The sequence below is a fragment of the Camelina sativa genome, chromosome 12 (genome assembly GCF_030686135.1).
Source record: "Camelina sativa cultivar CO46 ecotype springtype chromosome 12, ASM3068613v1".
NCBI classification, from domain to species: Eukaryota; Viridiplantae; Streptophyta; class Magnoliopsida; order Brassicales; family Brassicaceae; genus Camelina; species Camelina sativa.
This window is the reverse complement of record NC_141891.1, coordinates 41,352,972-41,359,877: the sequence shown is the minus strand read 5'-3', so window position 1 is coordinate 41,359,877 and position 6,906 is coordinate 41,352,972. Positions and strand designations below refer to the sequence as shown.

The following is a 6,906-nucleotide window of genomic DNA, read 5'->3' as shown; positions in this document are numbered from 1 at the left end:
TTTCTTTCCTTCGCTTGACCTGAAAAGTCAATAATTGACCCACAGACTCACTCACCACCCCTGGTTTAGTAATAGTATTATTACACACATTAATATCTTATCTTCTCAATTCTTCCTCTTGTTTTTTTTTTTCTCCTTCAGTTCCAATGATCTGTCACGCTATGTTAACTTTCTTTATCCTTGTTACCGTTGCCGTCGTAGGAGAAGGAGCCACGGCGACGTACGAACCCACCGTTGTCTTTCTCATCAACTGCGGTTCTACCTCCAACAACAGTGATACCAATGGCCGTACATGGACGCCGGAGATAGGCAAAATACTGCCGTCGAATTCAGACTCTGCGTCCTTCTCTTCAGATGCGTTATACCAAGACTCAGGGATTAGTCAAGTGCCGTACATGAAAGCTCGTATTTTCCGATCAGAGTTCACCTACACTTTTCCGGTCAGTACTCCCGGCTGGCAATTCCTCCGGTTATACTTTTACCCGTCCCGATACGGATCCGGATTCGACGCCGCTCCTTACTTCTTCGACGTCAACGTCAACGGTTTCACTCTCTTGCGAAACTTCAGCGCAGATTTAACGGTAAAAGCTTCCGTGTCAAAGTCTCTTATCAAAGAGTTCGTCGTTCCGGTCCACCAGACTTATCTGAACCTCACTTTCACACCGTCTCCGAATTCGTTAGCTTTCGTTAACGGAATCGAGATCGTCACCATGCCTGATCAGTTTTACTCAAAGGGAGGATTTGACGACATGATAACAAACCTCGTTAGCTCTACTGACTTCGTGATAGACAACTATACGGCTTTAGAGACTGTTCACCGGTTAAACGTTGGCGGACAAACTGTCACTGACGTCGGCCGTTCTGGAATGTTCCGGCAATGGCTTTCCGAGGATGGTTATTCCGATACTTCTGGATTCATTACGAACATACCAGGTGTAAAGATCCGTTACACCGAGAAAACTCCAGAGTATGTTGCCCCGGAAAGCGTGTATTCCACGTCTCGCCATATGGGGAACCCACAGGACCCTTCAATCAACAGAAATTTCAACCTGACGTGGTACTTTACAGTCGACGCCGGGTTTAACTACCTCGTGAGGCTACATTTCTGTGAGACTATTCCGCAAGTGATCAAACTGAACCAAGTCGTCTTCTCCATCTTCATCGGACATCAGATTGCTAAGCTAGATATGGACGTGATTCAACGGAGCGGTGGTTCTCGTATTCCGATATATCTAGATTTCAGGGTTTATGTGGGTTCCGAAAACGGGTCGAGACCTGATCTACGACTTGAGTTGCATCCTTACATGGACATTGGTGCATCGTATTATGAGGCTCTTCTGAATGGTGTAGAGATTCTCAAGCTCAGTGACTCTCACGGTAATCTCGCTGGACCTAATCCAAATCCTCCAATATCAAGGGAACCAACACCAAACCTTCTGAGGCCGCCGACTAGTAAAGGTAATAAGTCAAATGTTTTGCCGATCATACTTGCAGTGGTTGGTTCTGCAATTGTTCTAGCGGTTTTTGTTGTTGTTGTTGTTGTTGTCCTCGTGGTTATGAAGAGGAGGAAGAAGAAGAGGAACGAGTTTAGTGTACACACCACGAGCAAGCCTTCTACGAACTCGTCATGGGGTTCTATTCCGCACGGGACAGGTTCCACAAATACCAAATCTGCCACATCTCTACCATCAGATCTCTGCCGTCGGTTCTCCATTTACGAAATCAAAACCGCCACAAACAATTTCGAGGACAAGCTAATTGTTGGAGTCGGGGGATTTGGTTCTGTCTACAAAGGACGAATAGACGGTGGAGCCACGCTTGTTGCTGTTAAACGGTTGGAAATTACATCTAACCAAGGTGCTAAAGAGTTCGAAACAGAGCTCGAGATGCTCTCAAAGCTCCGACACGTACATCTCGTCTCTCTAATTGGATACTGCGATGAGGATAACGAGATGGTACTTGTCTATGAATATATGCCACATGGTACACTTAAAGATCATCTTTACAAGAGAGACAAGGCCTCTGATCCTCCATTGTCGTGGAAACGGAGGCTAGAGATCTGCATTGGAGCTGCTCGTGGACTACAGTATCTCCATACTGGCGCGAAGCACACGATTATACATCGAGACATCAAAACCACAAACATACTTCTCGATGAAGACTTCGTAGCCAAAGTATCTGACTTTGGTTTATCAAGAGTCGGTCCTACTAGTGCGTCTCAAACTCACGTCTCCACTGTCGTTAAAGGAACGTTTGGTTATTTGGACCCTGAGTACTATCGCCGTCAAATCTTGACGGATAAATCTGACGTGTACTCTTTTGGAGTTGTTCTGTTCGAGGTTTTATGCTGTAGACCGATACAAATGCAGAATGTTCCACGGGAACAAATGGATTTGATCCGATGGGTGAAGTCAAATTACAAAAGAGGTACCGTTGATCAGATCATTGACCAAGACCTAGCTAATGATATTACTTCGGTATCATTGGAGAAGTTTTGTGAGATCGGCGTTAGATGTGTTCAAGATCGTGGTATTGAACGGCCATCCATGAACGACGTCGTTTGGGCGCTTGAGTTTGCTCTTCAGCTTCTTGAGACTGATATGAAAAAGAATGGCAATGTGGAGTCTCTGGATGTAATGCCACACGGTGAGGTAGGTACGATGACTGAGGAAGAAGATGACATGTTTAGTAGGACCTCAGGACATGCGGCGAATTTGTCCACTACCGATGACTCTGCTCCTCTGGTTGGTGATGAGGGGAGTGGTTCGAGTTGGGGAGTATTTTCCGAGATCAAAGATCCTAAAGCACGGTAAATTTGATGGCTTGATAAACAAGTATTACATTCTAGGGTTATACACTTATACACTATTTGTCTATGTATAATTGTTGAATGAAAACAAAATGTATTGTATTTATTATATTATTATGAATTATATTTAGCAGTTTAAGTTAAGATAATAGATTCTTAATTAAAATTTTCAAAAATCTTACTTCAAAAAGAGTCTATATAGACTGCTTAATTTTTTTTCCCAATAATTGCGTTGCAGCTAACTCAAATTTATCTTTTTCTATCACTGTGCGAGAATTTCTATGTGGAATAATTCAAATATTTTGGAGTCACAAAATCCTACTCTTTGGAGTCTTAGAAAATGATTTACTTGCATAGATCATGATCATGAGTACTTCCTACACCGATTGAGTCAGTTATAAGCGGTTGTGGCAGTACACATACCAAGGTTCCAATTGGTATTACTTGGCGATCTCTCTTTTGCTACTCTCTAGAAAATAAATCGGAATGTTTCGTTTCTTCATCACAAGTAATGCTTAATTATGTACCTTTTTAATTATAATCATTTAACAATCCTTAGAAATATTTTAAAAGATCACGTTCTGTACTGTTTTATTTTCTTTTCTTTTAAATACTCTTCATGTAGCTTTTCACACCATGTGCGTCTATTTAGCATTCATGCATCTCCAACTTTATTTTTATATTTCTAAAATATATTTTATCAGTTAACAAACAAATACAATTTCCATATTTATACATATTAATTGTTCAATAAGTCCAAATTTTAACAACCAACAACTTTCAAGTATTAAAAAGAGCAATGAACATCTATTGTTGTTTTTTTAAATAGAATTACTGATTTAACAAAATACTTATCAAATTTTCTTCAAAATATATACAGCTCCTATGAAAGTTTTTGAACAGTCACATTTCTTTATTATAACTATTAATTATATTTTTTTTTGGGTAAGAATTAATTATATATTTTTTACTTACAAGTATAACTAACATAATAAAATAAAATTCCAATATCTTGTTTACATTCATAATTCATATGTTTTTTTACCTATAAACGTTTTAAAGAAAATTTAGAAAATATTTAAAATACATTGTAAAAAAAATAAAAATAATTGACATAATATTTCAAATATTTAAAATTAATTATCTATTTGATATATAAATACAATCAAAAATGTTTTTTTTTGCAAAACAATATTATGGGCTCGTAATAAGGTACGTAGTTATTAAAGAAAGAAGAAGGAAATACTCGACACTATATATATAGGTCCAAGACTTCCAAACCATGAAACACCAAACATATATTCTCTTTGTTTGTTAATCTTTCTCTTTTTGTTTTTTAAACTTCAATCCCAATGATCTGTCACGTTTTGATAATATTCTCTATTCTCATTTCAACCACCACCGTAGGAGGACAAGGAGCCACGGCGCCATTCAAGCCAGCTGATGTCTTTCTCTTCAACTGCGGCGGTACTTCCAACAACTTCGACGATACTGGCCGGAACTGGACGGTTGAATATCCCAAAACCATGTCGTCAAATTTAGTCAACGCTTCGTTCACTTCAGAAGCATCATACCAAGAATCAGGTGTTTCTCAGATCCCATACATGAAAGCTAGAATATTCCGATCTCAGTTCACCTACACTTTCCAAGTCACTACCCCCGGTTCGAAATTTCTCCGGTTATACTTTTACCCGACTCGATACGGATCCAACTTCGACGCCGTCAATTCCTTCTTCTCCGTCAAAGTCAACGGCTTCACTCTCTTGAACAACTTCAGCGCTGACCTAACGGTAAAAGCTTCTAAAACCAAAACAAAGTTTATAATAATCAAAGAGTTTATAATTCCGGTTAACCGAACGTTACATCTCACGTTCACGCCGTCTACGAATTCGTTAGCTTTCGTCAACGGAATCGAGATCGTCTCCATGCCTCAACGGCTTTACTCAAAGGGTGGATTTGACGACGTTATAACAAACGTTGGTAGTTCCGTTGACTTCCATATAGAAAACTCAACCGCTTTCGAGACGATTTATCGGTTAAACGTAGGGGGGCAAACCGTCGGAGATTCGGGAATGTTCCGACGATGGCTCTCTGATGATGAGCTCGTACTCAATCAAAACTCAGGAATCACTCCAATGGTACGAGATATAAAGATTAACTACACGGTGAAAACTCCTGCGTACGTTGCGCCGGAAGACGTGTACGCCACGTCACGTTCAATGGGGAACGCAGATCACCCTGAGCTAAACTTGAACTTCAACCTGACTTGGTTATTCACCGTTGACGTTGGGTTTAACTACCTTGTGAGGCTACATTTTTGTGAGACTCTACTTGAAGTGAACAAAGCGGGTCAACGTGTCTTCTCAATCTTTATGGAAAATCAGATTGCTACTCTTGAGATGGACGTGTTTAGGTTGAGCGGTGGTTCTTGGATTCCGATGTATCTTGATTATAATGTGATTGTGGGTTCGGGAAGTGGTCTGAGACATGATCTAAGGCTTGACTTGCATCCTTTGAGAAGCGTTAATCCTAAGTATTATGATGCTATTCTAAACGGTGTTGAGATTCTTAAGCTGAATGATCCTAATGGTAACCTCGCCGGACCTAATCCAGATCCTCTGGTACCACCAAACAGTGTAACGCCGCAGATCCCAAAAGGTAATAATAACAAGTCAAATGTTTTGGTGATTATACTTGCAGTGGTTGGTTCTTCAATTGTGCTAGCAATGTTTGTTGTTGGTGTTGTTGTTATCATAAAGAGGAAGAAGAAGAAGAAGAGGAGCAACGAGTTTGGAGTGCATACCATGAAAACAAAATTGGCCACATCACTCCCATCGGATCTTTGTCGTAGGTTCTCCATCTCCGAAATCAAATCTGCCACAAATGATTTTGAGGACAAGCTAGTTGTTGGAGTTGGCGGGTTTGGTACTGTCTACAAAGGACGAATAGATGGTGGAGCCACGCTTGTTGCGGTTAAACGCCTGGATATTACATCAAACCAAGGTGCCAAAGAGTTTGAAACAGAGGTTGAGATGCTCACAAAGCTCAGACATGTTCATCTAGTCTCTCTAATTGGATACTGCAACGACCAAAACGAAATGGTGCTTGTTTATGAGTATATGCAACATGGCACAGTTAGGGACCATCTCTATAAGAGAAATAAGTTCTCTGATCCTCCATTGTCGTGGAAACGTAGACTAGAGATCTGCATTGGAGCCGCTCGTGGACTACAATATCTCCATACTGGCGCGAAGCACACGATCATACATCGAGACATCAAAACTACAAACATACTTCTTGATGAGAACTTCGTCGCTAAAGTATCTGACTTTGGTTTATCAAGAGTTGGTCCTACAAGTGCTTCTCAAACGCATGTCTCGACCGTCGTCAGAGGAACGCTTGGTTATTTGGACCCTGAGTACTTTCGCCGTCAAGTCTTGACCGAAAAATCTGACGTGTACTCCTTTGGAGTTGTTCTGTTCGAGGTCTTGTGCTGTAGACCGATCAAAATGCAAAGTGATCCACTGGAGCAAGCGGATTTGATCCGATGGGTAAAGGAAAACTACGAGAAAGGAACTGTTGATGAGATCATTGACCAAGATCTAAGTGTCGATATCACTTCGGTATCATTGGAGAAGTTTTGTGAGATAGCTGTGAGATGTGTTCAAGATCGTGGTATTGAACGGCCATCGATGAACGACGTCGTTTGGGCGCTTGAGTTTGCGCTTCAGCTTCATGAGACCGATAAGAAGAATGACAATGTGGAGTCTCTAGATCTAATTCCTCTTGGTGAGGTTGGTACAACTACCGACGGAGAAGATGACTTGTTTAGTAGGACTAGAGGAGAGGGAGCGAAATCGACCGCGGCCAATGACTCTGTTCCTCAGGTTGGTAATGAGAGGAGTGGTTCAAGTTGGGGAGTATCTTCGGAGATTAAAGAACCTAAAGCACGGTAGATTTGATGGCTTGATAAACAAGTATTACATTTCTGGTTAGGGTTATATATTTGTGTATGTATAATTGTTAAATAAAAATGTTATTGTACTTACAATATTTATACAGTTATTGCCAGTTTAAATTAGCTGGCAAACAAACAA

General features: G+C 40.6%; 2 pseudogenes across 2 annotated transcripts; both read left to right on the top strand.

Annotated features, from left to right (window-relative positions):
- LOC104732938 (putative receptor-like protein kinase At5g39000 pseudogene) lies at positions 1–2,953 on the top strand (annotated as a pseudogene). The gene has a single exon (XR_015575116.1). The product of XR_015575116.1 is annotated as a putative receptor-like protein kinase At5g39000 pseudogene (transcript).
- Positions 2,954–4,099: 1,146 nt separating this feature from the next.
- Positions 4,100–6,906, top strand: LOC104732937 (putative receptor-like protein kinase At5g39000 pseudogene; annotated as a pseudogene). Its single transcript, XR_015574155.1, has one exon. The product of XR_015574155.1 is annotated as a putative receptor-like protein kinase At5g39000 pseudogene (transcript).